The sequence below is a fragment of the Cibotium barometz genome, chromosome 32, assembly GCF_041138505.1.
Source record: "Cibotium barometz isolate CiBa-2024 chromosome 32, ASM4113850v1, whole genome shotgun sequence".
Lineage (NCBI taxonomy): Eukaryota > Viridiplantae > Streptophyta > Polypodiopsida > Cyatheales > Cibotiaceae > Cibotium > Cibotium barometz.
The window spans coordinates 12,476,798-12,486,948 of record NC_141077.1 but is presented as its reverse complement, the minus strand read 5'-3'; positions in this window follow the sequence as shown (position 1 = coordinate 12,486,948).

Below are 10,151 nucleotides of genomic sequence, written 5' to 3'. Positions count from 1 at the left end.
TTTGTCCCGGGTACTAGGGAAAAGAGTTCCCGGGCTCCCTAACTGGATATTCATGCAAACTTAAAATTAGTCACACCACTTACACACCCAATATGAAATTGCCTTTTTCATAGAATCAGCTGATTTTTCCTTCATCGGTGTATCTATGGCATCTTTGGCAACCAGAACGCTCACCACCTGTCCACTTAGGGGCCTTTTCGATAGTTCCTAGCTCATAGTAACCGGCAATATATTTCACATATCAAAATGGAATCTCCATTGAAGATCAGCAAGATCAACCAACGGATCCATCTAAAAGAGCCATGGACTCATCCATTGAGGGCCAGCAAGGTCAATCAACCAGATCCATGCCCGAATTCAGAAAACAACTCTTACTCCTTGTTCCAATATCTTCCTCGATGCATGCGTGGGTATTGTCGGTGACCCAAATCCCAAGCACCGTATGGTCAGCACCCTCTAGGATCCTTTGCAAGTGACCTAGTGCTTCACTCATAGGCCGCTTCCTTGGTCCCTCATCCACCATACCGGAAGCTCACCATTTTAATCAAACCGAGGCTTGTCAAGACCTCGACCGACCTTGCTACGCGAGATGTCCTCTATTGACTCTCTATGAGCTGTCTCTCATTCTCATCACATCCATCCATTCATTCCCATCTATCTGATTCGCATTCCATCTCATCACATCTATTTACCTCTCATTCTCATCACATCCATCGTCTATTCATTCTCATCTATCTGATTCTTATCACATCTTATCACATCTATTTACCTCTCATTCTCATCACTTCTATTCTCATCACATCCATCCTTTGTTCATTCTCATCTATCTGAGATTCATATCACATCTATTTACCTATCATTCTCATCACTCACTTCTATTCTCATCACATCCATCCTCTATTCATTCTCATCTATCTGATTCATATCACATCTATTTACCTCTCATTCTCATCACATCCATCCATCCTTTCATTCCCATCTATCTAATTCGCATCCCATCTCATCACATCTATTTACCTCTCATTCTCATCACTTCTATTCTCATCACATCCATCCTCTATTCATTCTCATCACATCCATCCTCTATTCATTCTCATCTATCTGATTCATATCACATCTTATCACATCTATTTATAGAATGTAAGAGAATTCTTATTTTTTGATATAAAGATTCTTTACGCATCTATTTATGCATAAGAACAACTTCAATGGGAAATAACACTTTTATGAAAATCCGTTTATGCATCTATTTATGCATAAATTCAATTTTAAGGAGAATAACACTTTCGAAATAAAAATAAATCTTTTATGCATCTTTCTATGCATAAAATCAAAATTGATGAGAATAACTCTTTTGAACTAAAAATAAATTTCTTTATGCATCTTTCTATGCATAAAATCAAAATTGATGAGAATAACTCTTTTGAAATAAAATTAAATTTCTTTATGCATCTTTCTATGCATAAAATCAAAATTTGATGAAAGTAACGCTTTTATTTAAAAAAATCTTTTATGCATCTATTTATGCATAAATTTAATTTTAATAAAAGTAACACTTTTATAATAAAAAAATTTCTTTTATGCATCTATTTATGCATAAAAATCAATTTTGATGAAAGTAACACTTTTATAATCAAAATATTCCCAATACGCATCTTTCTATGCATAAAAATTAATGCTAATAAAAATAACACTTTTATTATAAAAATATTTCTAATATGCATTTTTCTTGCATAGAATAAAAATAACACTTTTAGAATACACAAGGAGTGGGGATTACTTTTTTTGAATAATAAAAGATAAAACTTATTTCATAAAATTTAAGAAAATTTTTCCATAACCTTCTTTGTATGGCTGACCATTTTTCAATTTTTTTCATTCTCAAGTTACTTAGAAATTATCCCAAATGGTTTAAAGCATTCTAAACTAATCAAATTCCACTTTTTAAAGAGAAACAATATGAAAAGTTTAATTCTAACAATTTGATTACACATCTAGGATAAAGAAAGGCTGAATTCAAGAATGAAGAGAGGGGGAAAGTCTTTCCAACAAGGCATAGCATCATTTTTCATTTTAAATAAAATAAAAATAAGAAAACCATTAAATGAAAATAAGAAAAAGTAGGATTTCTAGCTTACATGAATTTTTGTGAGCTTTCCTTTGGCTTGATGGTTTGAGGGATCTACTCTTGTTTGCAACAACACAAGTGGCCACCAATTCTTTTGAAGAGGAAATGGTCAAAAACTAATGATTTATCAATAAATTCACTGTTTTTGGCTCTGGGGAGGAACACTGCATAAAACACTATTAACCATTTACAAAGGGGGAGGCTTCATTTATAAGAAAAAGTGAGCCTCTAACCAAGCAAACTGATTCTAGAATTTTCCAGATCAGTTTGGTCAATTTTTAACCATTTTTAGGTCGATTTAGCTTACTTTTTGGATCTAGTTGAAGCAGGAGAGAGGAGAGATAAAAATATCTCATTATTTGTAAGTTTAAAACTCAACCACACATGTGAAATAGGCACCTCCTTCATGAGGGGAATTCCCCCACACTGAGGTGTCAAAAATGTATCATTTCTTTTAAATATCTCTTCTTTTTTAACTAATAACCTTGTCCTTAGTCAACTCTTCATCTATGTGAGTATTTACTCGTTTTTGGAGGGATTTCCTTTTATTATTCAATTTATCTCCTCCCTACATTTGGATTAATCTAATTGGTCCTCCATAGGAGCCTTAATTCAAAATTTTCAAAAAATCTGGACCCTTAGGTTAAGGTCCTTTTTACCTGATCTCAATTTATTCCAATTGCACATTGGAAATTTCTTTTTGAATATCTGTTTCAGGGGAAACCATTTTAGACACTAGGAGGATTTTTATATCCAAAAATATCTCAATTTTGAATTACCTCCCTCTAGACATTTTCTCTCTCTAGGCCAAAACACGATCTTTCTTTTATTTCAGAGAGGGGAATAATTATAAGATCAGAAGGGGAGAATTTTACACCTGCACACCTCAAAAGCCGGAGGGAGGAATCTTACAATGTTGGAGCGAGCAAGGAATTTATGGAAAGAGGTTAGAGCTGGCTTTGGCTTAGGCTTCATGCATCCCTCCTTTGTGGTGCTTCCTATGTGGAATTCAAGTGTGGCTCAAACATATCAGCTCGCGAGAGCTAAGATGGTCTTCTTCTTTACTGGGTTGCGACAGGAGGACCATTTCTTTTTAAGTCATCCATGTGGCTTCTCCTAGCCAATGGGGGGCTCATGGGGAGTCATATGTTCCTCTATAGGCACCTTGGGTTGTTTGGAGTGGGTGGGTGGAAGCGGGTAGCTACCCTTGGGCTACCATGTGGTTGTGGTCTTTCAAGGGGGTTTGCAGGTCATCTCCAACTTTGTCTCTTGGAGGGGAGATTGAGCTCAAGTTTGTCAAAGATGTTAAGCTTTTCAAGACGGTCAATGTCTAGTTGAGACATTGAAGACAGTTGATGTTTAGCCGAGACACTGAAGGTGGTGACACTTCGTCGATTACATAAGACTTTTGTGAGCATGTGGGGAAAATTGACCTTCTCTACTGGTGGATTCTTGCATGAGTCCCAGAGTTCACTTCTTATAAATGCATCAGCCAATTTTGTCGATTTGTCATATTATGTAGCTTGGTTAAAACCGTGAGTGGCACATCGTAGTGTTGGTCCTTAGCCTTTTGCTAGTGGGTGAGGGAAGTTAGTACCCAAGCCAGGTGCACTAATTTTGGAACAATGATATCCTCAAACCTTGGAGTTGAGGCCCTCTTTGGTTACAAGATGATTTTGGCCATGACACCTTTCCCATTGTGGAATTGTAAGGATGGTTGGGAGGTGGAGGACCCATCTGATGTGATCCTCATTGGGGGAGATACTTCTTTTTTACCCATCCGCCGCGGACACCTCTATCTCCCCCATATTAGCATTGTTGTAGTAAGACTCAATGAAGTGAAGGGTAAGAGGGTGATCCATGCCCCATGGTGGTTGTCTAAAAGGATTTAAAGCTGACTTTTTCAAGATAGGGAGCAACTTCTAGCAAATATAGGAGTGCGACACTCTATATACCAATGGATATATAGGCTACCTTGTAGTGGTTCTTAAGGGTGGTATTGACATGTGCCTACACAATGGCTCCCCAGACCTCGTGGAGCATTTCTACATGTAGGGACTAAGAGTCTTCTTTAGTGGTGACTTCAATTTCGCAAATGGATCAAGAAGATCCATAAGTTGCTTCTTGGGCTCCCATTAATTTGGGGATGAGGTGGAGGTAGCACCTTTGGAGTGTGATTTTTGAGGGAGCTTGGTGGAGGGAGATTTTCTTGGGTGCCCTCTCTCTCTACTTGAACAATCTCTCTCTAACTATTGCCACCACCATCTCCACCCACCGCCCAGCCCAGCCTAGGAGGAGATAAATTGAAAAATAAAAGAAAATCCCCCAAAAATGAGTAAATACTCACATAAGATGAAGAGTTGACTAAGGACAAGGTTTATTAGTTAAAAAAGAAGAGATAGTTAGAGGAAATGATGCATTTTTGACACCTCAGTGTGGGGATCTCCCCTCATGAAGGAGGTGCCTATTTCACATGTTAAACTCATAAATAATGAGATATTTTCATCTCTCCTCTCTCCTGTTTCAACTAGATCCAAAAAGTAAGCTAAACTAACCAAAAAATGGTCAAAAATTGACCAAACTGATCTAGAAAAATCTAGAATCAGTTTGCTTGGTTAAAGGCTCATTTTTTCCTATAAATAGAAGCCTCCCCCTTTGTAAAAGGTTAATAGTGTTTATGCACTGTTACTCTACTCCTACCCAGAGCCAATTACATTGAATTCACTTGATAATTCAATTGTTTTTGACTAAATCCTCTCCAAAGAAATTGGTGGCCACTCTTCATCCAAACAAGAGTAGAACCCTCAATCCCTCAAGCCAAAGGAAAGCTTACAAAACTCCATGTAAGCTAAAATTTCTACTTTTTAATTTCAAATCTATGGTTTTTTGATTTCCTTGTTTTTTTATAGTTGATTAAAGTGAATCCTGATGTTATGCCTTGATGAAAAGGCTACCCCCTTCTCTTCCTTAATAATTTAGCCTTTCTTTATCCTAAAATGAGTAACAAATAAATTGATTTAACTTTGTTTTCATTGAATTTAAATACTATGCATAGAAAGATGCATAATGAAAATTTTTATTATAAAAGTGTTGTTTTCATTTAATTTAATTTCTATGTATAGAAAGATACATAATGGAAATTTTTATTATAAAAGTGTTGTTTTCATTTAATTTAATTTCTATGCATAGAAAGATGCATAATGGAAATTTTTATTATAAAAGTGTTGTTTTCATTGAATATAATTTCTATGCATAGAAAGATGCATAATGGAAATTTTTATTATAAAAGTATTATTTTTATTAAAATTGATTTTATGCATAGAAAGATGCATAAAAGATTTATTTTTATTTCAAAAGTGTTATACTCATTAAATTTGATTTTAAGCATAGAAAGATGCATAAAAGATTTATTTTTATTTCAAAAGTGTTATTTTCATTAAAATTGATTTTATGCATAGAAAGATGCATAAAGGATTTGTTTTTATTTCAAAAAGTGTTATTTTCATTAAAATTGATTTCATGCCTAGAAAGATTCATAAAAGATTTATTTTTATTTCAAAAGTGTTATTTTCATTAAAATTGATTTTTTGCATAGAAAGATGCATAAAGGATTTATTTTTATTTCAAAAGTGTTATTTTCATTAAAATTGATTATATGCATAGAAAGATGCATAAAGGATTTATTTTTATTTCAGTTATAGATGTGAATGGATGGATGGATGTGATGTGAATAGAGGTGATGAGATGTGAGGTGAATAGATGTGATGTGAATGAGATAGATGTGAATGGATGGATGGATGTGATGTGAATAGAGGTGATGAGATGTGAGGTGAATAGATGTGATGAGATGTGATGTGAATCAGATAGATGTGGATGGATGGATGGATGGATGTGAGGTGAATAGATGTGGATGGATGGATGGATGTGATGTGAATAGAGGTGATGAGATGTGAGGTGAATAGAGGTGATGAGATGTGAGGTGAATAGATGTAATAAGATGTGATGTGAATCAGATAGATGTGGATATGGATGGATGTGATGTGAATAGAGATGATGAGATGTGAGGTGAATAGATGTGATGAGATGTGATGTGAATCAGATAGATGTGAATGGATGGATGGATGTGATGTGATGTGAGGTGAATAGATGTGATGAGATGTAATGTGAATCAGATAGATGTGATGAGATGTAATGTGAATCAGATAGATGTGAATGGATGGATGGATGTGATGTGAATAGAGGTGATGAGATGTGAGGTGATGAGATGTGAGGTGAATAGATGTGATGTGAATCAGATAGATGTGAATGGATGGATGTGAATGGATGGATGAATGTGATGTGAATAGAGGTGATGAGATGTGAGGTGAATAGATGTAACAAGATGTGATGTGAATAGAGGTGATGGATGGATGTGATGTGAATAGAGGTGATGAGATGTGAGGTGAATAGATGTAACAAGATGTGATGAGAATCAGATAAGTGTGAATGAATGGATGGGTGGTTGTGATGTGAATAGAGGTGATGAGATGTGAGGTGAGTAGATGTGATAAGATGTGATGTGAATCAAATAGATGTGCATGAATGGATGAGATGTGATGTCATGTGAATCAAGATGTAAATGAATGATATGGGATATGAGTGGATGATATGTGATAAAAATGGATGTAAATGTATAAGTGAAGAATGGATGTGAATGTATATGTGAAAGAATTGATGTGAATGAGTATGTGAAAGAATGGATATAGATGTGTATGTGAAAGAATGTGATGTGATGGAAAGAGATGTGATGTGTAATAAATATATGTGGATGTGAATGTGATGGATATGAATGAATGTGATGTGATGGATATGAATGAATGTGATATGATGGGATATGAATGAATGTAATAAATATATGTGAATGTGAATGTGAAGGATATGAATGAATGTGATGTGATGGGATGTGAATCGGGATAGATGTGAATGAATGTGATGTGATAGGATGTGAATCGGGATAGATGTGAATGAATGAGATGTGAAGTAAAATTAATGAGATGTGATGTGAGGAGTGAATGTGATGTGGTTTGAATGGATGAGATGTGAGGTAAAATTAATGAGATGTGATGTGAGTGAATGTGATGTGGTCTGAATGGATGAGATGTGAATGAATGTGATGTAATGAGATGTGGATATAGGTAGATGCGAGTGGATGAGATATGATGCGGATAAATGAGAAAAGATGTGATGAAATGGAAAATGATGTGATGAGAATGGAAATACACATGAAATAAATGAGAATTGATGTGGAACAATGTGGAAAGACGAGAGTTCATTATAGAAACTGTATTTATGACCTGTTTTTAAATGGCTGATTTATGTCAAGAATTCTGGGGAAGCATTTTGACCGTCTTGTGAATGAGGTTATGGAGACCTAGAAAAAAGTTGCAATAGCTGACGGAGAGTCAATGGATGACATCTCATGTAGCAAGGTCGGTGACCAGCCTCGGTTTGATTAAAATGGTGAGCTTCTGGTACGGTGGATGAGGGACCAAGGAAGTGGCCTATGAGTAAAGCACTAGGTGACCTGCGAAGGATCCTAGAGGGTGCTGACCCTACGATGCTCGGGCTCTGGGTCACCGACGACGATACCCATGCGTGCGTCGAGGAAGATATCGGAACAAGGAGTACGAGTTGTTTTCTGAACTCGGCATGGATCTGGTTGATTGACCTTGCTGGTCCTCAACGGATGAGTCCATGGCTCTTTTATATGGATCCATTGGTTGACCTTGCTAATCTTCAACAGAGATTCCATTTTGATATGTGAATATATTGCTGGTTACTATGAGCTAGGAATTATCGAAAAGGTCCCCTGAGTGGACAGGTGGGGAGCGTTCTGGTTGCCAATGATGCCATAGGTACACCAATGAAGGAATGATTGGAATTAAGGATTCAACCGGAGATTTTGAGGATTATGATCTGTGACTCTATGATTTCATTAAATGATTATTTTAAAGACAGCTGATTCTGTGAAAAAGGCAATTTCATATTGGGTGTGTAAGTGGTATAACTAATTTTAAGTTTGCATGAATACCCGGCTAGGGGGCCTGGGAACTCTTTTCCCTGGTACCCGGAACAAAACCTAACCAAATTCTTAATTGGATCCTATCACTACAGTGGTTGGGTGGTTGACTAACCCACGGGACTGGATGGCTGGACTGATGGATCCCTAAATTGAGACTCAATTCTATTATGGTACGATAGATGAAGTAAATCTCGGACAAAAATTATTCTATGGAAAAGAATCAACGGATGTGCCTCTCAATGAGGAAAAAAGCGTTGGTCTCTATGATCTAAGTGTAATCTTTTCCTTGATCTGACTATGGGACTTACGGGTTCGATCAGATCAGTTCAGTTAGTTAACACTTTTGACTACGTTAGAGAAAAATTATCTGGAGGAGGAATCGTCCGTGCTTTTCGGGCAAGGGAAGTTTTTTCGGGTTATGTTTTAGAAGAACCGATGGATTAGTCTGCTGTCTGGATATCCGTGGGTGAGACCCCAAGTGAGGGACCCTACCCTGCGCAAGAAGTGCTACTTCCGCTGCTAGCACCCCTAAATTTCGTTGCGCGGTGGGGACAGGGATCTCACATTCTCCCACCCTATTCCCTCCTGCTCTCTATATTTCATCCCTTTCACACTCCCTCTCTCACTCTCTATCTTTCATCCCTTTCACACTCCCTCTCTCACTCCCTCTCTCACTCTCTATCTTTCATCCCTTTCACACTCCCTCTCTCACTCTCTCTATCCTTTTCTCTCTTTGCTAACTCTCTATATCATCCTTTCACTCTCTCTATCCTTGTCTCTCTTTGCTAACTCTCTATATCCTCCTCATGTCACTCTCTCTGTCCTTCTCTTTTCTCACTCTATGTATCCTCCCTATCTCACTCTCTCTATCCTTCTCTTTCCTAACTCTCTCTATCCTTCACTCTCTTTGGTATCTCTCTTTTCTCACTCTATGTATCCTCCCTATCTCACTCTCTCTATCCTTCTCTTTCCTAACTCTCTCTATCCTTCACTCTCTTTGGTATCTCTCTGTATCTTCCCCCCTCTCTCTCTCTCCTTCAATTCCCTCTCCATCCCTCCCTTGCACTCTCCCACCCTCCCTCTCTCTTTCTCCCACCCTCCATCTCTCTCCTGTCCCTTCCTCTCTCTCTTCTCCCACCCTCCATCTCGCCCTCGCCCTCTCCCTCCCTCCCTCTCCTTCTCCCACCCTCCCTCTCTCTCCTCTCTCCCCCTCCGTTTCACTCTCCCACCCTCTCTCTCTCTCTCCTCTCCACCCTCTTCCCTCTCTCTCTCTCTCTATCTCTCTCTCTCTCTCCTTGTCCCACCACTGCCCAATGCACACCATCCTCTATCTCCTTCTCCAACCCTCTTCCCTTCCCCTCTCTCTTCATCCCTTTCACTCTCCCACCCTCCCTCTCTATTAGTCCATTACATGGCATGGCATTGCATCTGAATGTTATTACATGTGCATATCATTGCATGGTACTCCATGCCCTTTTCATAGTGTTGTATGTCATTTGCATAGTGTTGACATGCCATTGCATGCCTTTATTATCCAATGGCATGTTAATGCATGTATGTGCTATTACAATACATTACATTGCATGACATGGATTATTACATCTGGATGTTATTACATGTGCATATCATTGCATGGTACTCTATGCCCTTTGCATAGTGTTGCATGCCGTTGCATGTGATTTTATATCATTTGAAGCCTTTTCATGTGACGGCATATCTGCAAAGGGCATAGAGTACCATGCAATGATATGCACATGTAATAACATCCAGATGTAATAATCGATGCCTTTGCATGTGATTTTATATCATTTGAAGCCTTTTCATGTGACGGCATATCATTGCATGTGAGTACAATTAACAAGGTGAATAATTTAAAGAATTATACATACAAGATAATTTTATTCTAGGCAATATCTACTATACCTTGCGTAAGAAGCAGTGAAGAATGTAAATTTATTCAAG